Source organism: Gadus macrocephalus, chromosome 1, assembly GCF_031168955.1.
Source record: "Gadus macrocephalus chromosome 1, ASM3116895v1".
NCBI classification, from domain to species: domain Eukaryota; kingdom Metazoa; phylum Chordata; class Actinopteri; order Gadiformes; family Gadidae; genus Gadus; species Gadus macrocephalus.
In genome coordinates this window covers 14400499-14413637 of record NC_082382.1, presented here as the reverse complement: position 1 = coordinate 14413637, position 13139 = coordinate 14400499, and positions in this window count along the sequence as shown.

Genomic DNA, 13139 nt, shown 5'->3' with positions numbered 1-13139 from the left:
TCTCTCTCACTCTCTCTCTCTCCCTCTCACTCTCTCTCTCTCTCTCTCTCTCTCTCTCTCTCTCTCTCTCTCTCTCTCTCTCTCTCTCCTCTCTCTCTCTCTCTCTCTCTCTCTCTCTCTCTCTCTCTCTCTCTCTCGTTCTCTCTCACTCTCTCTCTCTCCCTCTCACTCTCTCTCTCTCCCTACCACATAAGGGCACTGAGACCCACTTGACCATGGCTTTAGTTTGCCACAAGCATTCCACAGTGGGTCTGAATTTTCTCTGCAATGCAAACTATTTCCTTTTCTTTTCGCTCTGGGCACACGAGAAGCCACAGGTACTTCATGGTAGGAACCCGAGCATAGCACGAGACAGCGCAGTCCTTTAGTGTGTTCCTTATTAAATCAGCTCCAGCCCCAAAGGGAAACATTTCCGAATCACTAAACTGTAATAACACATGATATTCTTATGCTCTCCATCACCGGGAATACGTTGATTTAGTGCAAAGAGCTTGGAGCTTGTTAAGCAAATTACTCTCTTTACAGTTTCACAAACTTGGACCCCAGGACACGTTGGGTTCTTTTTCATGCTATAATCATAATAATAGTTTGTTAACATTTTATCCCTATTTAACAGAAACAGTCACGTTGGGGTTGGTTCCTTTGCAATAATAATAATCATAGATAGAGTTTCACAGATAGTGATGTATTTCACAGGTACCAATGGAAATGAAACGACAAACCCCGATCCAAAACCTCTCAAAACGGCAAAGATCCTAAAAGTACTCCTGTTAAGTAAATGTGTTATTATTTTTAAATCCATTGTTCGCCCTGTGAGGTATGAAAGCGAAGGCATTGAAAGACAACATCACAGTGTGCAGAGTGCTGAGCACCAGCGGGGCGGAGGGGGACCTCCGGTGAGACACAACCTAACCGCATGCCTTCAGAGGCTCTTCACTGTGTGCACCAGCGCTCGCCTTGTTTAGGGAAACACGTCGGGCTTACACCCTGGACCTGTGTGGACCGGCCCGGTTCATCCCTGCGGCACACACACACAGCCCCACATACACCTATGCACACACAACCCTATTCACACATACACCTATGCACACACAACCCTATTCACACATACACCTATTCACACATACACAGACGCACCGCTATGCACACACATATGCACACGCACTTATGCACACACACACACACACACACACACACACACACACACACACACACACACACACACACACACACACACACACACACACACACACACACACACACACACACACACACACACACACACACACACACACACAGGGGGTTGGGAATAGAGAGAGAGAGAGGGAGAGAGAGACATAGAAAGCCACAGAACCAGAACTACACTTAAGGCAGAGGAAGATCACAAAGCAGGACCAGGTAGCCTCTGGCTGCTGCAGAGTGACTAGGCAGGAGGACTAGGAAGACATAAAGGTTGGATTAATCCCTTCCAAACACTAAGTGTGTGTGTGTGTATACTTAGCATGCTGCTGACAAATGACACATGCTTCTTTAAGGTTTGAAGTTGGCTGTGATTCACGTGTTATCTCTACGGTGTCTGGACACGTTGACAAAAGCTAAATGTCTACCGGTTTACAGTTGGTATACACACAGGTATGGATTCTCCATGGGGATGTTTTGCATTTTTTATGATGATTAAAAATATGTGTCTTTACACTCTCAAAAAAGTGAATTATACACATAAGAATCTAACGGCAGTTTCTGTGTATTTGTTTCATATTGTATAAATAGACAATGGAATAATTTCCCAAATTGCTATAGAATCCAAAGGGACATTCCATCCCCTCCGTTTCCATCTGTAGCGTAACCCTTGAGCAGGGCATTGTAATGAAGGTGCGCCATGGGTCACTGTGGGGTATTTTAGGCCAAAGGTTGCAGTAGGCTGGCGACATGAGGACCAGACAGGGAACAAGATCAGGCTGTGGTGGGAAACCAGACACCCTCTCTCCCTGCCCCAACGCCCACCAAAGTAATATCTGGGGGTGGGGGGGGGAGAATTCAACCACAGTGATAGCAGATACCAGAGGGATTATGTAAACAAGGTAAAGGAAAGGAGGCTGTTTACCACTGGGTCAAATAAGGATTTGGTTTAAATGTAATGTCTGCAAATGTTTAAAGACTGGATTAAATGTTACATTGTGGCATAAGGCCAGCACTATTTGTGGAAGTAAAATATGTTCCACTCAACCTAGGCGTATAACAAGAGAGAGACCCAAGAAATGCAAGTCTATCAATACTGCGCAATCCCATAACAAATCAAGACAGTCAACTGTCTATATGGATGGAAAAATGTTCAGTGAATACATCCCGGATCCAATATCTGGATTGGGGAATAGGGATGTTCCTTATGACTTATTTCCCTCGTGGTTAACCTGACGCTTCGTGAACTACAAACTTGTTGACGAGAACAGGTTATTATTGAATAGCCCATTCCAGATTGACATCGAAACTCTCACACACACACACACACACACACACACACACACACACACACACACACACACACACACACACACACACACACACACACACACACACACACACACACACACACACACACACACACACACACACACACTTATTTATAGGCATCGTTAACAGCATTGTATTCAATGTGTCCTCCACTGTGTGTGGCATTATACAGTGTCGAAACGCAATCGACTCAAATAACCCGTGGTGCGAAGGCCCAAACAACACCTTCCCAATGGGCCCCCCACACGTCTTCCTTCCCGCCTTCAATTATCACCCCCAGCAGGGGCCCCAGCAAGGGCCCAGCAGTGCCCCCATCCAGGGACCACCCTAGTGTTGCTGCCACCACGAATCCCGTCCCCACGGCCCCTACTATCAGTGAACAAAGGGTTGCACCTCCCCCTCTTGTTTATACACATATAGTAACCTAGAAATACACAAACACACACATACATGCACATACACACATACACACGCACACACAGGCGTACACACTTTTAAAAGCCTTTAAAATACCCGCACAATTATCAACCTACGGTTGCCGGGCCTACCCTGTTTTAATAGGGCTCTGGGTTGTGTTTTACTGGAATAGATGTTCAGCTCTCAAAGCTACTGCTGGTGCTAATGTGAAAATGTGTCCAAAATGAAAGCCAAAACTTTTAGCCCTTTATTAGAAAAGATACAAAAAGTATCCCACTGAAGGCTTTAGCCCCGCAGTTCAGTGTTGAGATGTTTAGAAAGTGAAGGCACAGGAGCAGTTTTCTATTTACAGAGATGTTTCTCTGAAAGGACAAACTGATATTGGCCTTGATAAATACAAAACAGTCTAATGGGGAGGGGGAGGGGGGGGGGGGAGCCAGCAAAGAGTATCTATCTCTCCATGCGCTTGAATGTCAGTTTACCTTAAACATAAACAGAGCATTCTCCTGGGATCTAAAAATACTGTGCACGTAAATGTGTCTGTGTTTGATTGCGTGTAAGCAAGGGTGCGTGAATGTGTGTGTGTATTAGCATGTGTATACTAAGAAACTGTGGGTGCGTGTGTGTGTTTGGGTGTGTACTAAGCAACCGGTGTGTGTGTGTGTGTGTGTGTGTGTGTGTGTGTGTGTGTGTGTGTGTGTGTGTGTGTGTGTGTGTGTGTGTGTGTGTGTGTGTGTGTGTGAGTGTGTGCGTGCGTGTGTTTCCGGTCAGCAGGACTGGGCGGGTGACCCGTCCCGTGCTGGACGAGGCTCAGGGGTCTGCAGCTCCGGTTTCCAGACAGCTGAGAGCTGAGAACCACCGCGGGGGCCGTGGTCTGCTGAGATATACGGTCTTGGGTTTTTTGTTGATGTATGAAGGACGTTGTCAAGTTAACCTTAATGCAATATTTCCCTTGTAAAAAGATGGCATCCACTGACCCTTATAGCTACTCGACTCCACAACTCAGATCCACAAAAAGTATCTAATAGTACGGTTCCCGGCGGCAATATTTCCAATGATGTCATTGTGTTGATGCGCAGACGGGAGTCCAGAAAGGAGTCAAGGACAGCTGCTGGATGGCTCTGTCGAGAAGTTCGGATTCCTTCCTCCAAGTATGCTGCCAACATCAGCCTAATGACGCCTCGACGTCCATCTGAGCACCCGTCTCGGACCCACCTGTTGCTCAGGCCACGTTCACACAGCCCCCTCACAAGGTCGTAGACCAGAACCAGCTACATCTGTCAACTCCCCACCCCCCGCTCCCATTTATTATAATCAAGTGTTTCATTGTCCGGCTGTGGTGGGCAGGTCAACCTCGAAGCGAAACGGCTGCAGAAGATAAAAAAAGACTTTCCCTATCACCGAATATGGCCTGCAGTGTAGCAACTTAGAATGAGTAACGACCTGTGATTTATGGAGAGCACACAGAGGTAATGAATCTCGTCTGTGACTAGGGTAAGCCATAATGAGTTGCAGACGAGCTGTTTGTTGTATGTGGGGGAGAGAATGCTTTGGACGAGCCGCAGCAGGGCCTTCAGGGAGACCCGGGGACCTCAAGGAGTCCTGGTCCTAGGCAGGGTCCTTTTGAGAGGGTGCGCCAGGGAAACCACTTTCCAAGGTGATGCTTTTTGGGTTTGGGATCTAGTAATGGACTTGCATTTGGCCGGCTTGGTCTATTGGACCGCCAAGCCGCTTCAGCATGCTGATCTGCCCAGCAGTTTGATTGTGACATCAGAAGTGTGTTTGTTTGACTGCCTCATTATCACAAAATCTGAAAGGAAGAAGGAATACTCGCTTATCATAACACGGCAGGAAGAAGGAATACTCGCTCATCATCATAACATGACCGGAAGAAGGAAACGATCCCCGCTGAGCACCTTTGCCAAGTGGACGCTCTCCGGATCTGTGTATGTGGTTCTACTCAGCGTGGTAGAACACGTTCAAAACCCTTTTTTAGGTAAATTACTTTATTGTTGAGTTAAACGCTTCAAATAGTAATCCCTCAGACCCTGCCAAGGCCTAGAAGGGATTACATCGTGTTGACTAAGTGACAATGAGTCGCTCTCAGCTGTTCATTACATCACTATAAACGTGAAAGGAAGAAAGAGCAGAAAAATGGCTTTGCTTTTCACCATCTCGCGCTTCATCACAAAATCAACAGAGAAGTCAGAGACAGATCTTCAAGGTTAAGTCCAAAATAGGAGACTATTAGAAAACTGTTCACATTATTTAAATTACCTGACAGCTTTTCCTTTGGCTGGAATAGGGAAGATACTTTTCCTCTTTATCAGGATCCATGCCCAAGAAGAAAGGTCAAAGGTTGTAGCCACAATTAAGATTAATATGTCTGCTAACAGGTCTAGCCAGTTTAGAAATAGACATGGGTTCGGGACAGAATGTTAAGTTGTCAACAGAAGAATTATTAACTGATGGCAAGAGGTTTTAAATTTGCTGTACTCAAAACCCATAACTTTCTTTGTTCATTTGTTTTAAAGCAGAATTCTGACATATCGAGCAATACTAAGAAAGCTCATGTGCATATGGCTGCTGCGAGTTAGAAAGGCTTACATTCAGTTTAACCAAACGTGGCTCTCACTAACTTGTGTGTTTGCATCCGCAAACACACAAGTGTTTTTGTGCAGCTTTCATTTTATAAGGAATTCTGCGAATTAAGTTCTCTCCTCGGCCATGGAGGGTCATGTACTCTTCACATCCAAAACAGCCTGCAGGGAATGATTACAATACTGACAACCAGCTCAAGTATTGTCACAGTATGGAGACTCTGTGACAGGAAATGCTTGGCCGATTTATTGCTCTTCATGAATGACGGGGAAGTTACGAGCATAACGAAGGTGGGTTTCCGGGGAAGATAAAAATACCTGCAGGTGATATTACACTCTTCTTCAGAGGCCCTGCTTCCAGAGGGGGTCTTGGTGGAGGGCAGAGCCGGGGGGGCACAGAATGAGTCAAGGACTGAGGAAGAGCAAAAGCAGCTCTCTGTGGCGTATCCAGGCCGCATAGGAGAGAAGGCAAGGCATGTGTTTACTCTTCTAATTTGGCACCTATCTGACGCACAGATTGAATCAATTACAGATTCCTATTAAGCTTGCGAGGGGAATTGCATGTTCTTGAGACTTTGGTTGACTACACATTGTTTATCTTGTGTGCGCAGGATCCAGTTGACCACGTGGCCTAGAAGTTTAAATCTGAATGACAACATTCTTTCAAAACCAACTCGGATTGCTAACTCTTGCTCACATAAAACAACAAGTGATACTTAGGGAGTGCTCTCAGATCCGTCGCCAAGGAGTCTCTCACTACAGTCGCCTTCAATGTGGAGGCCTGCTGCTGTGCTCACACCTCCCAGTTTGGTTGTCGGCCCTGGACAGCAATAAAATAAATATACACTGGGGAAAAGCCATGCTTCAGAGGGGGAAAAGCGGGCAGAAACAGCCAACCACTGCTCGACATACTCGCACACCCACATGTGCACTACAAACTGCAGCGCCTTGAGGCCGGCTCTTAAACATGTGAGCACTGTGCGCCTCAGTGTCTCTGCAGATGTGATCCAAGCAGAAGGATTTATGCAACTCATGCAGATGCAATTATTTTCAACCGTGCTATCGTCCCACTTTACTACCACAGGGGAATGTCCTTTTGGCTTCTACAATACAAAGTTTTGAGGATCAAAAGTAGGAATATGTGTTAGGCACATATTCCACCCACTAGCATTCAGTGACATTTTTGACAAAATAGGGAATTACCTCAAAGTTTAGTGAGAGGGTTTAGCAAGAAAAAAGCCAGCAATCATTGACTGATGTTGGTTTTAGCAGGAAATTTGAAATTTGAACAATGCCAAAGGCTGTTATTTTGGGATCAACATGGAAGAAAAGATCAGGGCTCTCACATTCTTCATTCTCTCATTTCTCTTGCACCTTTTTGTGTCTTACTGTCAACCACTGACAAAGAATCAAGGAGATAAACAAGATTATCTCCTCAAGAAGGGAATAACCTTAGGGAAAACTAGAGTTGTGTGACTTCGGCAGGTGTAAAATATCTTCCGAAGGGTTTATAAAAAATTCTGCGTAATGTATCAGGGTCCATGGCGTCCAGATCATAGGCATTGGGTTTCACCACGTCATCCTATCTATGACTATAAAGTGGCCTCCTGGGTTTACCTAGTAGTGATGGAAGAGACACTCTTTGCCTAAGAATTTAATTTTTGGCTAAAGGTAGTGTAATCCTCTTTCTTGATTTTTGGCATACTTGCACATGCCAGGTGATAACATGCAACTTTAAACTTGAGAAACAAGGAGCAAAATCCTGGGCAGGCTTTGGATAAGCAAAGCCAAAGACTGGTGGATGAAGATAGGCTCATGAACAAGGGCCTGAAGAAAAGCTGTTGGATACGAGATAAACAGTAGCCCAGGCACTGCCCATATTCAAGGTCCACAAGGGGGCCGGACTGCTCTGCATCATAACTGCTGGTTAGATTACATACTCTTGAGAAGTTTGTCAGATTGAATCATTGTTTAATTTGGCTTCAATATAACACCCTTATCACCTTATAATCTGACTTCATATACCACATCAATGGTTTTACCCACCAGAAATGATTTCCGTCTAGACTCATTCCCTGCAGGGATGTGTGATTAGTCTACATGGCAGAATGGGAGGGAGATCACGTTCACGGGGCCAGTGATGTCATGTGTCAGGCTTTATCATATAATTACATGGCTGTCTGAAACAAGCAGCAGCACCTGGCCAAACACAGCAGCACACAAACCCTTTTGAATGGTAGTCGTAATATATCTCATAACTCTATACTAGGATCATGGCATTAAGCAGGTTTAGATGGTAACATATATGATCTTATCCAATTAATGATTGTCCCACATGGAGAAGGAGGAAGGAATTCCCCTACAAACGGGGAACGCCGATTGGAACGGTTGCTTTGAAGGAAAGATAAAATCTCTGAGCTATATTAAACATTTTCCTCTTTTAACCTTCCTTCCTTCCTTCCTTCCTTCCTTCCTTCCTTCCTTCCTTCCTTCCTTCCTTCCTTCCTTCCTTCCTTCTTTCCTTCCTTCCTGGGGCCTTTCCTAAATAAACCACACAGTCTTATTGATTACTACTAGGCTATAAATTAATGGCAATCACGGAATTACTAAGCCGCAAAACACATCAAGATAATAGCCATACTGTTTATGTGATGTGAGTAGAGGGAGATGTGTTTTCAATGATTACTTGGTAACTTTGACCTTCAAGACCTAACTGAAGAAAGAAAGGGAGAGAAGTGAAACATTAAATAGGCTAACATTGAGCTGTGTCTGAACTTACTACACTAACTACACTGCATCTGGTAACAAGAACCAGAACAATGTAGCATTAACCAGTCATTGCAAGTCATCCAATGACCCCAAAAGACTCCAGCATCTTAAATGGGCCTCTACAGTACCTTTCTGTACTTTATATGCTCTGTAACCTTACAGGTTATGTACCTTTCATCTTCTGTTCCATAACCTTACAGGCTCTGTTACCTAAGAGGTTTTGACCTAATGATGTCCTCATTGTAATTAGGGTAGCCAGGAGGAGCAGATAAGACTGTGCAGTAAAACTTGTGCAGGTTCAAATTACGAGCCAACACCTCAAAGAAGCCTAATGGCTGTTGGCTGTTGATGGCTGATGATGTTACAAATACAATCATCGAAGAAATCTTATGCGACATGGTTATATTTAGAATACCAGCCATCCTCGCAGTGCTTGTGCACATGGAGAGAAGAGTAACAGATGTCCAAGGTACCTTGCAAATGTCTATTAGAGGATCCTACTGAACATAAATGACCCATGGGATGCATCCACCGACTGCTATGTGCGCTTTCTACAAACCTTTAGCTGAGCACTTAAGTAAAGTACGGTAATGCGCGATGCAATGCGAAAGTAGCCCATGTTAATAACAATGTATGACCGAATTTTACAGTCTTACCCTTTGGAGTTTCTGGCTCAGTTCCAACAGCACAACACACCTGAGGGTGCCTTTGCTCTGATCTACTCACCATAAACACAGTCCCAGACCCACCCCAACCCCCACAGCTGAAAGATGAAATTCACCTGTCCTCATAATTCACAGACAGGCCCTAATTTGAAGGTGTGCTCAGGGACATACAGCAACATCTGTTTGCCAGGGGTTCATATCACAATACAAAGACAGAAAGGCAGCTAACCCGCCCATTGGAAGCAGATGTGAAGGGGATCATTTCCTATGATAATAAGAGATAATTACAGAATATAGGCTTTTGGTGTCCGTGTGAAAACAAAGAGCTCAGGAGGTATATCAGTGATTCAGCCAGGTAGGATGGAAGGCAGTGTGTGTGTGTGTGTGTGTGTGTGTGTGTGTGTGTGTGTGTGTGTGTGTGTGTGTGTGTGTGTGTGTGTGTGTGTGTGTGTGTGTGTGTGTGTGTGTGTGTGTGTTTTTATTAATTCCCACTGCTAATAAGCAAGCCAACACAGACCAGTCCTGATGACCTCTTAAAATGAGAAAAGAAAGCAGAAAGAGCCTAATTTGAGTCATGCTGGCTTAGTGTTACAGTTATTTCCAACAGAGTGCACTCTCATATTGTATCACAATTTCTGAACTATTATAAGCTTGAAGCGAGGAAGGGGTTTGTTAGATGGGAGGAGCTTCGCTGACTTTTCCTCCAGGACTAGGTGTTTACTGTCAGATAATATATCCAGCCCAAGACATCAGTCGCAATAGATTAAAAAAAAACACACAATCCTGACACTAGAATCCCGAATCTCTGATCGCAAAATCTGTATAAAAAAAAGACAAGAGCCAATTGGGAGGCTATACAAAATCACTGTTCATACCAACAGACTTTTTTTTACAAATAGAGATACGTCATAGTGTTGGCATTATTAAGAATCAAAAACGGCTTACTCACACCCCAAAAGTGTGTTTCAGAATATTAAGTAACATTATGTTTACAACTTTGCCTAATTGGTTCAGTATAAAGAAATAATCTATGATGTGGTGGAAGTTTTAAAGACATTGTTGTTGTATGCTGTATCTTGTTAATAAATAAGCAAGTAATTCACCGGGCCCCATCCATTTTAGGCTGGCATTTTCAAACCCATTATTTGTGTTTAGAGTTGAGCAGGATTGTGCGCGCGCACGCGCGCGTGTGTGTGTGTGTGTGTGTGTGTTTCATTTGCTGCTGTCTTGTGGGCGAGGCGAGCGATACTTTGCCAGTATGCACACAGACCTCAAACACACAGCCTCCAGGCCCCCGTGCTTACCCTATGAACACTACTGGCTGGGAGCCCTCTAGAAACGCGGTGGTGTTGTGTCTGCTCCCTCTATCTAGAATCAGAACAAACAGCGCCAAGCTCATTCTTCTATTATCTCCTCACTAAGTCTGCCGTTCTTTTCCATTGCTTCTGCACCACGGAGCCCTGGGGCGTGGCAGCAGGGTGCAGGGAGACATGGGCTCCGGGGCGGGCAGGGCATGCGCCGGTGCCAAGGAATCCGAGGTCCGGGGGTCTGCCACCGTTGTGCCGCCTCCCTCGCGCCGGGCCGCCCTCCCTGCCCCCGCCCCGTGCACCCGTGACAGGGTCACAACGGAGCCCCAGCGAGAGCACCCTCTCGCTGGGGCCTCTTCATCCCAGCACGGACCAAAGGGCCTCCTCCGGGGGCCTTAGGGGCCCCATAAATCACACAGGCTTAGTTCAGTTCAGAGGAAGAACCGTTTAATTAGCCCCTCTGGAAGCAGTGGTTGTCTGACCTTGTCTGAGCTTGCCTGATAAATAAGATCTAAAGAGGGTTTTTCTTCCTCAAACATGAGAAAATAAACCCCCCTGAATCAGTTATTGTTTCTGTATTCATTACAAAATGAATAGGAAAATATAAAGCATGAATTTTTAGGATAACATATTCATCGTTTAAGGCAAAGTGAGGTAGCCTGTTGAGCCGATAGTCACACATCGTAACATGGATATTTTGAATAACAGTTCAGTTCGAATAACAGTTGCCAATGCCAACGATAAAGGCATGGTTGCATTAGTTTGGTTTCCATATGCATGTAAATATCAGCATATGAATTCCCTTAGATTACATTCTCTCGTTAACCTCAATTTGTCTTTGCCTCTCCCTTTGTCCCATAGCTGCAACAACATACAGTTATCAGATGATCAGATCAAATCTGATAACAAGGGCGTGATTCTAAGTTGGACCCTTTTTTTATGTGTTTCCGTGACCAGCTTGGGAAATAAAACCCAGCAGGGTTGAATGGAAAACACACACCAAAACAACCAGACCTTTACAGCTCTGGCAGGCCTACTGTGATGGAAACAGCAATATCACAGTCCAACTGAGCAGGAAAATAAATGCAATGACTGGCTCATGACTCAATATAACTGAGCTCCATAAGGTCCAAAGGAAATTTCTTAATCCCTTGTTCAAACATGCCATTCACAACTGTATAATAGAGAAAAACTAACAGGAAAGCTACTGTGCTACTTAGAGCAAGGCAGGCAATCTGAAGAAGCTGACGCAAATAGAACTGAAAACGTTTGCCCCTGCATGTTTACTCTTAAGGGGATTACAGAAGGTGGACATGAGAGGGGGGGCGGGAAGGTTGTTGACTAAAAATCAAAGGATGAAGAATTGGACAAACTCAAGTTTGTACAGATGTATTTATGAGATAACATGTCTTCAATGGCAGGAGACCAAAGAGGGGACTCCCGGGGCGGAAAACAGCCGGTCATAACGCTGGACGCGTGGAACAGGATGTGTCCCGGATTGCACTCAGGAAAGCATGACAAAAACGTCACTCCAGGGGAAGTGCGTTTGTTTCGCCCACAGTCGATTCCCATCTTCATTTCTCCAACAGGATGATAACTCATCCCAAGCCAGAAGCTTCGGATGCCCATAAAGGAGCCTCAAACAATGGTCTTCAGAAAAGATCTCGTCTAGCTCTCGATATAGCCCACAATGAAAGAGATCACTTGGCCAGACTTCCCCTTCCTATTTTGCCTGCAGGAACTGCTGAGTCAGTGGTGGAGCGGCTGGAGAAGGTCAGGGGTGTCGTAAAAAGAGCTGGGCGCTGTTCAGGTTAAATGTGGAAGCCTTTCACCGGCAGTTAAAGTGGAGAAAGGGGAGAAAGAGGAAGGAGGAAGGGGGGTGAGGGTAAGTGTGTGAAAGAGACAGAGAGAGATAGAGAGACTTTCCCAATTCATTGCATGTGTGTGTCTGTGAGTATACATATATTTGTTTGTGAGTGTGTGTGTGTGTGTGTGTTTGTGTTTGCGCACATGCTAGTTTGTGTGTGAGTGTGTTTGTTTTTGCGCAATTAAGTCTGTGTGTGTTTGCATGTGTGTCTGCGCACTTTTGGTGTGTATGTGTGTTTGCGCACGTGCATGTGATAGTGTGTGTGTGTGTGTGTGTGTGTGTGTGTGTGTGTGTGTGTGTGTGTGTGTGTGTGTCTGTGTGTGTGTGTGTGTGTGTGTGTGTGTGTGTGTGTGTGTGTGTGTGTGCGTGTGTGTGTGTGTGTGTGTGCGTGCGCGTGTGTGTGTGTGTGCGCGTGTGTGTGTGTGTGTGCCCATGACTTGCTTTGCCCAGTGGCTGTGCACATGCAAAATGTAGAATAAAACAGTATGTTTTCAGGGGCGCGTTGCTGACGTGCTAACACAGACCAGACCATGATGGCTCTGCTCCTGCGAGGATTTAATCTTCTCATACCTATCTGAATGCCTGCAGCCAGGATGTGAAGAAGTGGGGAAGTCCACCGTAAAATGAGTGCTTCCGCAAGAAGGATGTCCTAATAGCTAACATATCATTAACCTTATTGTGACGTATTTATCCATTAGCTAAAGATACCTTTTCGGGCAAATTACACAGTAATAACAGTTCCAAAATGTTGTCTTGTTGCCGTTAGCAGCGACGTGCCTGATTGAGTTAACAAGGTAAGAATGACATTGGGTATGCAGTCACATTGTGTAGCATTCAACAATATTACTGGTGCAATAATACTGGTCAATATTAAAGAGGAGACATTTTTTGCTTTAGTTTTCATGCCACCCAAAATGTTGCTACATCCATCCCATCCCTTGATAATCAAATATTTAGGAAGTTAAGAGATCTTATTTTATTTTATCTTGTGACTTTGAAAAGA